This window comes from Mastomys coucha, unplaced genomic scaffold (genome assembly GCF_008632895.1).
Source record: "Mastomys coucha isolate ucsf_1 unplaced genomic scaffold, UCSF_Mcou_1 pScaffold7, whole genome shotgun sequence".
In the NCBI taxonomy this organism is placed as follows: Eukaryota; Metazoa; Chordata; class Mammalia; order Rodentia; family Muridae; genus Mastomys; species Mastomys coucha.
This window is the reverse complement of record NW_022196913.1, coordinates 85,567,609-85,581,810: the sequence shown is the minus strand read 5'-3', so window position 1 is coordinate 85,581,810 and position 14,202 is coordinate 85,567,609. Positions and strand designations below refer to the sequence as shown.

General features: G+C 36.9%; 1 long non-coding RNA gene and 1 pseudogene across 3 annotated transcripts in view; one reads left to right on the top strand and one right to left on the bottom strand.

Moving 5' to 3' along the window:
- The window catches only part of LOC116081933, an 84,389-nt gene extending 76,382 nt beyond the window's left edge, over window positions 1–8,007 (top strand). For 2 of the 3 annotated variants that reach the window (XR_004115100.1, XR_004115099.1), the window contains 2 exons: window positions 2,128–2,222; window positions 6,089–6,615. This is a non-coding gene — a long non-coding RNA (uncharacterized LOC116081933). Of the gene's footprint in view, window positions 1–2,127; window positions 2,223–6,088; window positions 6,616–7,830 lie in introns of those variants that run through there. The other variant, XR_004115101.1, reaches the window with a different exon arrangement.
- Window positions 8,008–12,050: 4,043 nt separating this feature from the next.
- Window positions 12,051–14,202, bottom strand: part of LOC116081568 — a 27,401-nt pseudogene continuing 25,249 nt past the window's right edge.

Below are 14,202 nucleotides of genomic sequence, written 5' to 3'. Positions count from 1 at the left end.
GTCCTTTTGGGTCTCAGTTACCTCACTCAGGATGAAATTTTCTAGTTTCATCCATTTGCCTGCAAAACTCAGAATTTCCTTGTTGTTAATAGCTGAGTAGTATTCCATTGTGTAAATGAACCACATTTTCGGTATCAATACTTCTATCATGGAACATCTGGGTTGTTTCTAGCTTCTGGCTATTAAAAAAAAAAAAAGCAGCTATGAACACAGTAGAATACTTACACCCATGGCATGGTGGGGCATCTTTTGGGTATAGTTCCAAGAGTGGTATAGCTGGATCTTCAGGTAGATCTATTTCCAATTTTCTGAGGAACCTCCAGATTGATTTCCAGAGTGGTTGTAACAGTTTGCAATCCCACCAAAAACGGAGAGGTGTTCCTCTTTCTCCACATCCTCTCCAACATGTGTTGTCACCTGAGGTTTTGATCTTAGCCATTCTGGTTGGAATAAGGTAGCATCTCAGGGTCCTTTTGATTTGCATTTCTCTGATCACTAAGGATCTGATGACTAAGGATCTGATGAACATTTCTCTAGGTGCTTCTCAGCCATTGGAGATTCCTTAGTTGTGAAACCTCGGTTTAGTTCAATATGTATTTTTTGATTGGGTTGTTTGTTTTTTTTGGTGATTAGCTTCTTTATATATTTTGGATATTAGCCCACATCTATCAGATGTGGTATTAGGGAAGAATTTTTCCCAATCCGTATGTAGCTGATTTGTTTTATTGACTATGTCCTTTGCCTTACAGAAGCTTTCCAGTTTCATGAGGTCCCATTTATCAATTCCTAATCTGATGGCATGAGCCACTGGTGTTCTGTCCAGGAGATTTTTCTCTGTGCTCATGTGTTCAAGGCTCTCCCCCGCCCCCTTTTCTCTTCTATTAGTGTCAGTGTATCTGGTTTTATGTTGAGGTCCTTGATCCACTTGGACTTGAGCTTTATACAAGGCAATAAGAATGGATCAATTTGCATTTTTCTACATCCTGACCACCAGTTGAACCAGCACCATTTGTTGAAAATACTGTCTTTTTGCCACTTGATGGTTTTAGCTACTTTGTCAGGGATGGCTCAATATACAGAAATCCATCAAGTTAAGCTTGGGTTCTAATTGCCATAAGTTGTTTGCCATTTTGTTGTGATAAATATTTAATATTAATTGGGGGTTTCTGCCCCACTATGGATCCTTTAGTAACCAGATAAAAAACATAAAACCTTTATATTTATGATAAACCTTTAAAGCACTATAGCTAGGTAGATATCTACATGCTAAGCTATTTTGTCTACTTCCCAGTCAAGAACCCTGAGTTATAACTTCCCATAATTCATCTGAGCCACTCTTACTCAAATTGGCCATCCTTCATGGCAATATTTTCACTATTCACCTATTCTTTGGTGTCTTCTCCTCTCTCTACCTTCTGTCTCTTCTCCTCGTGGTCTTTCCTCAGACCTCAATCCCAGGAACTGAAATTTTGCCTATTTCTTCTCTGTCCCATTTTAGACTGTAGGCATGTTTATTCAGCTAATTGTTTTAAATTAATTTTAAGTTTCATCACTTAGTGTACCCAAGGATTTCCTCATCTGTGGGAGCAACTGGAGTGTGGGGGCAGTATTTAGCAATATAGTACAAAGGAACATAGTAAACCTGAAAAGTATAGACCAGTCATACTCATGAAATACCAAGCTCACAAGCACATAGATTTGAGGTACAAACAATACGTGGCTATTCTCAAAGCAGAAAGCAATCTTTTCCAGGTACCTAGCACACTTTCATGTCAATATGTTTTGGACTTCCACATTTCTGGATCATTAAAATACAATGTTGTTCTTCATAATTATCCCTAGGCATTTAATTAAAACAGTAGAAACTGACTAAAGTGTTCTTTATCTACCATGCATTTAACATTACAAAACATACTTGAAACTACCTTCCTATTTTGTAGCATTGTTATAGGGGAAGGAATCTGCATTCATGCCAAATCCTGCATGGCAGCAGAAGGGATTGAGAGACACAAGTTATTGTCCCTGAAGCAGAGCCAGCACAGTATGGGCTTTCACATGTGCTGACACTTGATAGGCATAAAACTTGTTATGATAATGTAGACATTTTACTTCATGTTTCTCCTTCAGGAAATGTTTTGCCTGCCAAGGACAAGGACTCCATGATAACTAAAAACCGCAGTATTCAGGGAAGCAAGAATGTGTCCACATTCTTCAACAAAATGGTAAGTACTATGACCTTCAGGATAACCCTTAAGGCTGTGGGAAAGAACTGAAAACATGAGTTCAAGAATATATAAACAAGATTTTTCAGCTGTGCAAAATATAAGAATGCAATATGAATTGTATGAGGGTCTTCACCAACCTGAAAGAACAGAGGCAACTGCACTAATGAGTCAGTGAGGGAAAGGAATAAATAAAAAACAAGACAAAAGGTTCAAAAACAAGACAAAAGAGGCACCAGGAGATAAGAAAATAATGATCTCAAGGTCAGAGTTCACCCAACTGTGATTATCGTTTATGTTTACAAAGGCAGGCAGATTTCTGAATTCAGGCTTGCCTAGGAAAGAGGGAGTTCCCATTCAAACACGGTAGGAGTGGTGATCTTAGAACAAGGCAAGATCCCACACTCAGCTATGCTTAGTGTTTGTGACTATGAAGACAGGTAAATTTCTGAGTTCATTTATTATGAAGAGAGGAGATGCACCTAACCTTTGAGAGACTTGAGGCTCGAGGGAATGCAGTGGCCTAACGGAGTGTACTTGGGGTTAGGGGTGTGGGGACTTCCTCTTGGAGACTGTGGAGAGGAATGGGATGAAGAACTGTCAGAGTGTGTACTGAGAGATGGATAATGACTGTATTGTGAAAAAAAAGATTAAATAATAATAATAATAATAATAATAATAATAATAATAATTGTGGGTCCCAATATGGCCCTGCCGGACCCACGCCTCAGCTAAGACTCTGCTCCAGGAGTGGGGAAGGCACAGTCTGAGGGGAAGGCACAGTCTGAGGTCCCCGAGGAACTGCGGGAATCAGCTCGGGGTCCCTGGGCCTGCACTGAGGCTGAGGATGACAGGTTCTAGCTCTTAGGCACCACAGACACCACTTTATGCTGTAGAAGTGCTGAGAACTGAGTGTGGGCTCCAGACTCTGGCCTGGGTCTAAGGGAAAAGGGCAGGGAGGAGGGAGCTACAGCTAGGTCATGCAGGGAGCAGAGTCCTAGGCTTGCTTGTCCAGGCAGCTTGGGTTGGTGGAGACCTTCTGAGAGTGCTAAGCAGCTTCTGGTGGGAGGTTAGATCCGTGGCTCCTCAGGGGAAGATCGGCTCCATTGTTCCACCATTGTGCATCCGGATGAGAAGAGGCAGTCCATGGTTTTAAGGTGTTTATTGTAGAAAGGCAGAGAGAGGAAGAAGGGTAGAGAAGTAGAGGCCGGCCATGACCTTGTGGAGAGAAGGGGGAAGGGAATGGGGAGAGAGGGGGTAAGTGGGAAACAAGAGTAAGAGAGTCAAGAGAGTAAGAGAAGGAGCAAGAGACCAAGGGGGCAAGCAGCTCCTTTTATAGTGGGCTGGATCTACCTGGCAGTTGCCAGGTAACTGTAGGGAGGAGCATACCTGTCTGTTGCCAGGTAACTCTGGGGGTGGAGTCCAGACAGAATACCAGCAGTTTGGGTCATTGCCTACGTAACTGATGGCCACCTACTGTTCTATTAGATATTTTAATTTATAATTGTTCTTTAAATTATTTGAAGGGATTTAATTAATAAAATTGGTACTCATTAATGAAATGCCTGAAGAAACTGCTTCCAAAGCGTTGTACAATAAAACATAAACAAAACATTACACAATAGAAAAAGAGCTCAGGCTCTTCTTTGCACAAATAATCCCATAAACTTCACAGAGTCTTCATAAATGTATTGGTCCTCCAAGTAAAACAAGAAATTATATTGCTCCCTCATGGCAGTCTCCAGGAATTTCTAATGTCTACATTCCTTTTATCTATGCCTCACTCTTAAATGATACATATGCCTCAGTTAATGCATCTTTTGTTGAAACTTTTTGCCAATACTTCTGATTCTCAACATTTTACGTATTCTGCCTTAAGTATACTTTCGAAGAACAATATTTCTTGAGATGTTGGAATTATATCCTGATCCAAAAAATAGTGTTCCTATAATTTGTGAAGTATAGGTATATACTTTTAAAAAGACTATCTTTTATAGTCATGTACACAGTGACACCTTAGAGATTGCTACAGCCACTACCTTTGAGCTGAGATTCATTCTTCTGTAAGCTATCCTACTTGGCTCTGGCTTTCATTTGTTTTACCTTTTATATAATTTTGTGTTAGAAATTATTGGTTAAGGCCTTCTCACTAGTTGCATGGTGGTTGTACTCAGACATGATTATTTGTGTTAGCAACTGAGACAAATCCCCAGATTTTCCCAGGTAACTTGCCAAACGTTTTTAAAACCCTAAAGGCAAACAAGAGTTCATCACAAAAAAAAAAATTGTTTTAGTAACTGATGTAGTAGCAAATACTGTTCTTCATTATGTTATCCTCTGTGTTTAACTGTGAAGATTTTTTTTTTTTTGAGACAGGTTTTCTCTGTGTAGCCCTGGCTGTCCTGGAACTCACTCTGTAGACCAGGCTGGCTTCAAACTTAGAAATCCACCTGTCTCTGCCTCCCAAGTGCTGGGATTAAAGGCATGTGCTACCACCGCCCCAGAATTTTCTTGACTATGTTTGGACCTTCATTGCTCTCTGCTTTCTGGTTATTAATGAAATGTAGCCAGCTGTCACAAACTCCTTCCTACCAAACACAATGGTCTAAGACATTATTCTGTGAACCAAAACACACAGACCCAAGTTGTTTTTTTGTTTTTTTTTTTTTAGATATTTTCTTTATTTACATGTAAATTTCCCCATTCCTAGTTTCCCCTCCAAAAAACAAAGAAACAAACAAAAACAACGAAAACAAACCCCTGTTGCCTCCCACTTCCCCATGCCTGCCACCCTGCCCTCTCCCACTTTCTGGCCCTGGCATTCCCCTACACTGGGGCACAGAACTTTCACAGGGCCGAGCTCCTCTCCTCCTATTGATGATTGAATTTGCAATCCTCTACTATACACATGCTGCCTGAACAATCAGACCCCTCCATGTGCAGTCTTTGGTTGGTGGTTGAGACCCTGGGAGCTCTGAGGGTACTACTTAGTTCATATTGTTGTTCGTCCTAAGGGGCTGCAAACCCCTCAGCTCCATTGGTCCATTCTACAACTCCTTCACTGGGTACTAAACTCCATATTGTCTTTCTTTGTTTTTGTTTTTGTTTTTGTTTTTGTTTTTTCGAGACAGGGTTTCTCTGTGTAGCCCTGGCTGTCCTGGATCTCACTCTGTAGACGAGGTTGGCCTTGAACTCAGAAATCTGCCTGCCTCTGCGTCCCAAGTGCTGGGATAAAAGGCATGCACCACCACTGCCTGGCGACCATATTGCCTTTTTTTCAGACATAATTTTAAATGTTACCAGGAGCACAAGTTCCTCATTGTCAAGGTATCAGGAATGAAACATATGATTAAAGATTAGTAAACTAAGTTAGGAAACAACTAAGCAAACAGAACATATTTTCTGTTAAAAGCAATCCCCAAATCATCTGAAGGAATAACTACGGCAGTTATTCTGGTCTGAACATATACATTGGATGCAAGTTCTAAAATATCACACAGAATTGACAAAACATATTGTCTTAGTATGTGTCAAGTAAAAATGATAATAAAAAGGTCCTTCGTGGATTAAATGCACATCAATTAGATAGACTGATGACTTTGAAATTTGACAAAAATATGCATGTAATTCTCTGAATTTATATTACTAAATAATTAATAGAAACAGAAGTTAAGAGGGATTAATCAAGTGACGATCAGAAGAAGGATTTCATACATAGAGAGTCATCTAGTTGTGCTATTTTATCATTATGAAAATGCATATCAATTGATCAATTTTTATATATAATAGAAAGATCAACATAAAGAAAAATTCTCTGTTATCCTGAGATGGATTGCCTTCATTTCTTCTATTTTCTACCTTATCAGAGCAGTCCAGCAGCCAAGTCTCGTAAAGTCCTGATTGCAAACACAAATCAACAACAGTAGCACTCCCTAGCAGAGACAGGTTGCAGCTTCAGTCCAAGTTAGAAGGTATAACCCCGCCCAGAATTCTAAGAGTACTTCTGGCTTTGCCTCGCTCAGTGAAGTGAAGATTAATGAAGACATGAGACCAACAAGCATTTAGTTATCCAAGCAAGCCCACATCAGCTTCCTCCTCTGTCTGTTGAGCTCTATTTATATCCATCCAAACATCACATGTCCTCCATGGGTCCTGCCTCACCATGTGTCTTACCTCAACATGCGAGTCTGACTTAGCAAAATTTCATGTGACTCTCACTCTGGCAATCAGTGAAAGTCTTCAGAAGCAGCGAAAATACACCACAGCACACAAACAGAAGTTTCTTGATGCATTTCTCTCCACGGAGTCCCAGTAAATGGAGCCAAACTAAGGAAGATAAGGTGCATCAATAAATGATAATGGAAATCCGGAGGTCATTAAAAAGTATACATCATTTTGGTAGAGAAACCTGATAAATTATCTGTTTTTATAAAGTGTTTTCCCCCTAGGAAATAATTTCATCTGATTAAATTGTAAACAATTATGCATGGAAATGTGAATAATTTTTTTTGCCTTTCTAACAAAGTCCACTTACTAACCAAAATCTCATTTATAATAAATTCCAAGCATGATGATATTTTCTAGTTCGGCCTATTGTATCTAATCCACTCTATGTGGTTCTTTTTCTCTGTATTCCCCCATCCAGAAAATTAAAGGAAATTTTCTGTTTATTTTACAATATGAATTCTGAAATAAATCCAGAGAACCTATTAGCTTTAATTTTGACTCTTGAGTAGATAGATGAGTCTCTTATCTGCTTAAACTATTTCAGCAGATTACCAAAGCTTACAAGCCAATCAGGCTCCTAAGCCTGGACTTCATGTAATGAATGACATCACCTTTATCCAGTCTCCAGTCTGCTAAAAATCTGCAAACTTTTATTTCCTGGGTAAATCTTCCTCATTACTGAATACTTTATCCATGGCTTAAATTTCATAGGAAATCTTCTCTGGAATTCAAAGTTCAGCTCTATGCACTTTGGTTAAAGCTATGTTACATTTCTTACTTTTATCTTTCCCTATGAAAGCTTAGATCTGTGCAGTGCAAGCTCTGGGATCTGTATTCAATCATTTAACACATGCGTAAGACAACTCTGCTGCACTCTATGCTAGTAGATGGAAAAATGGTATATAGAAGGCAGACACAGATTTTACCATTATAAAACATAGTTTGGAAGGAAGTAAAAGCAATTATTAAGTTATTTTGTCATATCCTCAGTCTATGTTAAGTAAAACAAATTTCAAATATTATACATGACAATAAATTGGATTTCTCATCAGCATTGTGAGAAGCAAGGTCATGACATGGTATAGGAAGCAAAAGAATAATGTGGTATTTCACTGTGGACCCTTTCAATATTATATAAATAAAATCAATTTTTAGTAAAATGAAGACAAATATATAAGTATATATTTAATAAATATGCAAATATGCTTAATAAATATATATAATAAATGAATAAATATGCAAACACATATCTAATATATAATAAGTATATGTATTTATTTAGCTTCATTTTATATCATATATATCACATTTTATTCTTAAGCTCCCTTTTTGAATAGGTAGCATGAACCTATTTTACACAAGATCAAATTTTATGTCCTAGGTCAGAAAGGTTAAAAGTTGTAAACTGGATTCCATACATGTGATGTGATTTTCAAGAACCAAGAATACAAGAAGATGCACTGAGTATTACTACATCTTGATTCTCCATGGTGAATTGCTATCCATGGGAGACCTCTTCTTTTCTAAGGAGAAGAAGAGGGGGGGTAGATAGAGGGGAAAGGGGGTAAAAGAGAAGAACTGAGAGGAGAAGAGAGAAGAAGCTGAGCTCAGGATGTAAAGTAAATAACAATTAATAAAAAACATGAAAATTATTGATTTCTTAATTTAGGATTCTTGTAATTTCCAGTACATCCTTGCATAAGTCCATGAAGAAGAGGCTTAAAAGAATGAGAGTCTTACATTTCTATGCTTTTTTGTTGTTGTTGTTATTGTTGTTGTTGTTGTGATTATTTGGAAATGTTGAAGAACTCTTCAAGAATGTGAGTGATTAGGAACACAACTGAAAAGTGATCAAACCAAATATAAGAAGTGGAAAGAAAACAAATGTTGTTACAACAATTAAAAAAGAAAAACATTAAAAAGAATTGAAATATGTTTCTAAAAATACACTTAATTTTCTCAAGTGAAAATCATTATTTTTTTCTATTATCTTTTAAAATTTTTGAGCTATATTACAATCATATAACATTCTACTTCCTACCCTCCTCCAGAAATTGGTCCTAAATATCCCTCCTCACACTCTTCCCAATTCATGGCCTCTTTTTGGATAACTCTCACACACATACACACACACACATATATGCAGATATTTACATGTAGGAATATATGAAAATGTTTCCAATATATATTTTTAATAAATAATAGGCATATATTATAATTATATATATGCATATGTATATATGAATACATACAATCTACTTGTTACCTGTATGTATTTCAGGACTGACTATTTGGTATTGTGTAACCAACTCAACTTATCACAAATCTTGTGTTTTTCCCTTTCTATGTTTTCCTCTCAGCCTCCTAAATGCATCTAATCAAGAAATAACATACAATTGAATCAGGGGGCAAAGATATTAGAAATAAGTCAAAGTAGAGATAATTAAGTTTGTTATCATCTTGAAAGTTTCTTCTGAATTACTCAGATATTTTGTATTTTGTTTGTTTTTATTTTTGATTTTGTTCCTTTCTCTCATTCCATCACTGAAGACTTAGTGACTAAAGCAAATGACATTTGATACTAGGACTTGATACATCTTTGAGTATTTACTTTTTGACTTGAATCATCTGTTTGAGATTTGAAGTCCCTTTTATTTATGGCACAAAACTTTCATTGTGAGCATGTATGATATAAATGGCTCTACTAGACCATCTTAAACATGGCAAGTCAGATATTTAATGAGCTACTCTGAGCAGAGACAAAATCAGAGGTCAAATTTTATATTAGAAGTCAGATGGATAGGAATTACCAGGAAAATTCTTATTTGATATAAAATTTCAGAAATCACTTTTTATCAGTGAGAATAATGTGAAGTGGGCAAAAGAGATGAGAGATGATGAATGCAGGATGACACAGTGGAAGAATAGGCCAATGAAGGCATAGTAATTAAGGGAAGAGTTGATACTTTGATGGCCTTCCAGCTAAAGGAATAACGTAATCAATTTTATTTTTACTTTTCTTCTAAATACCAGATTAAAATATTCCACATACATTGGTCTTATGTCACCACTATTGTTTTGTCTTCATAATATTATGTATTTTCCAATTTCATGGCTATGTGAAGTTCAGAATAATGAATTCTGATACATTAAATTTGAGCTTAAAGTTCTAGATACTGATTGCTTTACTTCTTTTACTAAAAATGAAACTAATGTATGTGTTTGCATTTTAATAATTTTATGTGCATTGTTTCAAAATGGTAAGTTTTAAAAAGAAGCTATTCAGAATCATGGCTTTGAACTACTTCAGGCTTACAACAAAAATATTTACTTTTGACATCTCTCTGATGGTTAATTCTATATATCACTTTAGCTATGACATAGTACCCTGATTTTAATCAAACAGAAGCATTGATTTTGGTGTAAAATATTTTAAATATGCAATTAACATTCAACCCAGTAGACTGAATAAAGCAGCTTGTCTACTATAAAATGGCTGGGCCTCACCCACACAGTTGGAAATTATAGAAAAGAACAGACTGGAATTATTGAAGCAGAAGGAATTTTGCTTGCTCTTCACCTTCAGATATGAGCTGCCTTAACCCTCGAGTTTCCAACCTGACTTCTACTTATCACAGAACACTGGGAAAACAGATAAGACAGAGACAGGTTCATCTTAAGAATTTAGGCATAATCTGATATAAGTGGCTGTAATTATTTCCCAACTCCTACTTATGTTTACTTCAATATGCACATGACCAATTTGCCTCCAGCTTGTAGGAATCTCTAATATATACCAAAGTCCAATATGAAAGTATGAAATAATTTTTCAGGATATATACACTTAGGGAAGTGTTTGCTTGTCATAAGTTATGCACATTTAATTTCCAAACTACTTTAGATGCCTTCATAAGTGGCACTTTAAATTCCCATTTCCTTCAGTATGCAGGAAGACTCATGCTGTTTTACTTCCTAAATTCTTGATGTGGTAATTACTTGGTTTTCTCATTTTGACTAATATGATAGATTTGATGCAGAATCTTATTGTTGGTTGCTTAGCTTTCATTTCTGTGATTACTATGGTATTTTAAAATAAATCTTGTTTGATCAGATTTCCTGTTGGGTTTTTCCTTTAAATATGATTTCCACATCAAAAAATGTAAGCAAATGAGTCATGATCATTTCAGGGTATTTAAGGGAAAGAATTTAAAGGAATATATATATATATATATATATATATATATATATATATATGTATATGTATATGTATATGTATATGTATGTGTGTGGTGTGTGGGTGTGTGTGTGTGTGTGTATTCTTCTTCATCATCATTCACCACATTGTTATGCGATATATATTTTTCCACTATAGCACAGAGGTAAATATGATGAATGTAGTAGAATTTTTAATTGAGCATGCTCAGTTGTAATGTGTATTTATATAGTGCTGAGTTATTTACCATATATCAGAGTTTGAAATATTTTACAATTATCATCAAGTCTTTCCTTCCATACCTTTTCTGTTCTTAAATACAATATTTCAAAGTTTTTTATTGTGCATATAGTTAGTAAGTTATTAATAAATCTTGGTAATAATTCATATTAGCCTGAAAAGTATCTAAGTAGAATGGTGTAGAAATTATTACAAATATTTAGGAAACTATTATGAAATATATGTGTACTGTGGTACAGAATTCCTAGAGAATTTCTGGAGAAGAATATCCTAGGAAATTGAATCTCTCCTTTACAGACAAACGAACAATATAAACACATATATTAAAATATCAAAATAATAATAACCCCAACAAGTGTCTAAGTCTCATCAGGAGAAATTTTATAAATAAATAGTACAATAATCCTTTCATAAAGGAGTAAATGAGAAAATAATCTAGTGATGTTTTCAGGACCAAGTGAGAATGGAAAGTACCATTTAACATATATAATAGTGTTGTTATAACCACAGTAAAACTGGTTGATATTGCTCTGCACTGGATATTTGGAAAACTAATTAATCATATCATTTTTGAGTGATTCAAATAATGGTCTCAGAGACTAAATATGGGTCTTTTACCTTGGATTCCAACAAATATTTCTAACTCATCTAGACAGAAATAACCAGAAAGAGGGAAGAGAAGGGGATAAAATTAAGACCCAGAAGTCCTGAAACTATTAGAGCAATTCCGGTTGCTCTTCATGAAATATGAATATTAGACAATATGACCACAATAAGGACATTGTCTATTCTACTTTCATTAAGATAAGAAGTCCATTTTTTCCTTTTTTTTCTGTAGTTTTGGGTTTTTTGAAGTTGTTTAATTAGGTTGTTAGCAATTTAAAATAATCGCTTTGTAAAGATACATCCAGTCGGGCAGTGGTGGCGCACACCTATAGTCCCAGTACTTGGGAGACAGAGTCTGAGTTCGAGGCCAGCCTGGTCTACAGAGTGAGCTCCAGGACAGCCAGGGCTACACAGAGAAACCCTGTCTCAGAAAAACCAACAAAAACCAAATTACAAAAAAAAAGATACATCCCATTTTTAGGAAAACTGAGATCTTGGGTAACCCTGGAACTTAAAATCTGCCAGCCCACAATGTTCTCTGATCAGCCTTGTGATGCTCTTTTAATCTCACAGTTCTCCTCCAAGTCAAAAATATTGCCATCCTGGTGCCTGAGCTTGTTCAGCTACTTCTTCTTGAAGTATTTGGGGATTTTAACCTTGCTGATATCAACTTTTGTAGAGGTGGCAATGACAAATATCTGGTGAGTTCTGCCCAGATGGACTTGGTTGATGGCAAGATGTCTAGTCACAAGTAACAACCCACTTCCCACCTGCTTCAGAAAAACTACTATCTTGCCCCTGTGGTACCAGGTGAAGATGATCAGGAAGGTCCTAGGAGTTATACTGCCAAGAAGCCCTCTCACACACTAACCCAAGGGTTTTTGCCATGGTTCAGCAGCTTCTGAAGCATGTCTTCAGTAGGATAATGCCTAGGCATTTTTTGAAGCTTCACCATCTGGGCACCACCATTCTTGGTACCACCAATTGGCTTTATGACAGTAGTGAGGGCCTTCTCCCTTTTCGTATTCTTTTCAACCTTGGACTTTGCAGCTAAGTATTTCCTTTTGTCCAAGGTTTTTCTGGAATAAATAGTATCTGCAAATTCCTCTAACAGGACAGAGTTTTGGCTGCACTGGGGCTTTTCCTTGCGTCTTTAAACCTTCTAATCATCCTTTGGCTGTATTAGGCCAGCCAGGGCACCAGCTGTAGCATCAACAGTGCCATCCTTTTTGGCTGCATGCTTGCTCTTTTTTGTGCAAAGTTACTTGGCATTTTCATCATCAAACTTGCAACATAGGAAAGAGAAATAAGGTTTGTCTTTCCAGTCTACAAGCCAAGAAGTATGCATTTCTTGATATTAGCCAGAAGGATGAATCCTTCCCAACCTTTGAATGTTTTCATTCCATGAAGTACTTCACTATTGGTACTTTCTTCTTGTCCTTTTCTTATTAAATTTTGTAACAGTGTACAGAAATAAAACTTACTTTTATGCCACTTTGTTGGTTTATATATCCAAATTACATGATTTTGATCCATTAATTTACATGGACTGGTTTCAAGTTTACATGTACACAAAAATAGAAATGCATGGAATCAGCATGCAGAATTGATTCAGAATTGTAGAGAAAAAGAGTGAAATTATGCATTAAGCAGAATGCTATAACTTCTTTCAAAACCATAAAGAAACATCAAATAACAAGAGAGAAGGAAAATGACAATTAATCTAAAACAGTATTTTCAGAAATATTCACATTTGTATCATCTTATATGAAGAACACATCTGCTTTTCTCTACAGTGTCTTTCTAAGGCAGGACCACCTTGGAGGGACAGGCTTCACAAGTGACAGGCCAGCCAGAACAGGATCCTTTCTACCTCCACCTACACATAGGAGGGACAGCAGATCCACAGCACTCTCTGCCCCTTCCCCACAAGCAGAAAGCTTGCCTCCACGGAGTGTTCTAGCCCAGGGACTTGAGTGATATTGACATTTTCTCTCTGGTGACTTTCTAAGGCAGGAACAGCCATGATACACAGGCCTCACAAGTGGCAGGGCAGTCAGGACAGGATCCTTTCTACCTCCATCTACACCTAAGAGGAAAAGCAGATCCACAGCATTCTCTATACTTTTCCAGCAAGTGGAGAGCCTGTCTTCAGGGTGTGCTTTGAACCCAGGACTCAAGAGGGACAGCTGATCCACAGTCCTCTGCACATAGGTCTTACCTGAGGAGAGCTGATCTCCCAGAAGTGCTGACACAGGCTTACATACCCACAGGAGGAACAAACTCCAGTCAGAGACAGCAATAACATCTATGACCAGCGATCAACAGGTAGCGAAAGACAAATGCAAGAATCTTACCAACAGAAACCAAGACTACTTGACTTCTTCAGAACCTAGTACTCCTACCACAGCATGTTCTGGATATCACAAAACACTGGAAAAGCAAGATTTGGATCTAAAATCATATCTCATAATGGTGATAGAGGAATTTAAGAAGGACAGGAATAACTCCCTTAAAGAAATACAGGAGAACACAGGTAAAGAGGTACAAGCCCTTAAAGAGGAAACACAAAAATCCCTTAAAGAAATACAGGAGAACGCAAGTAAACAAGTAGAAGCCCTTAAACAGGAAACACAAAAATCCCTTAAAGAATTACAGGAAAGCACAACCAAACAGGTGAAGGAATTGAACAAA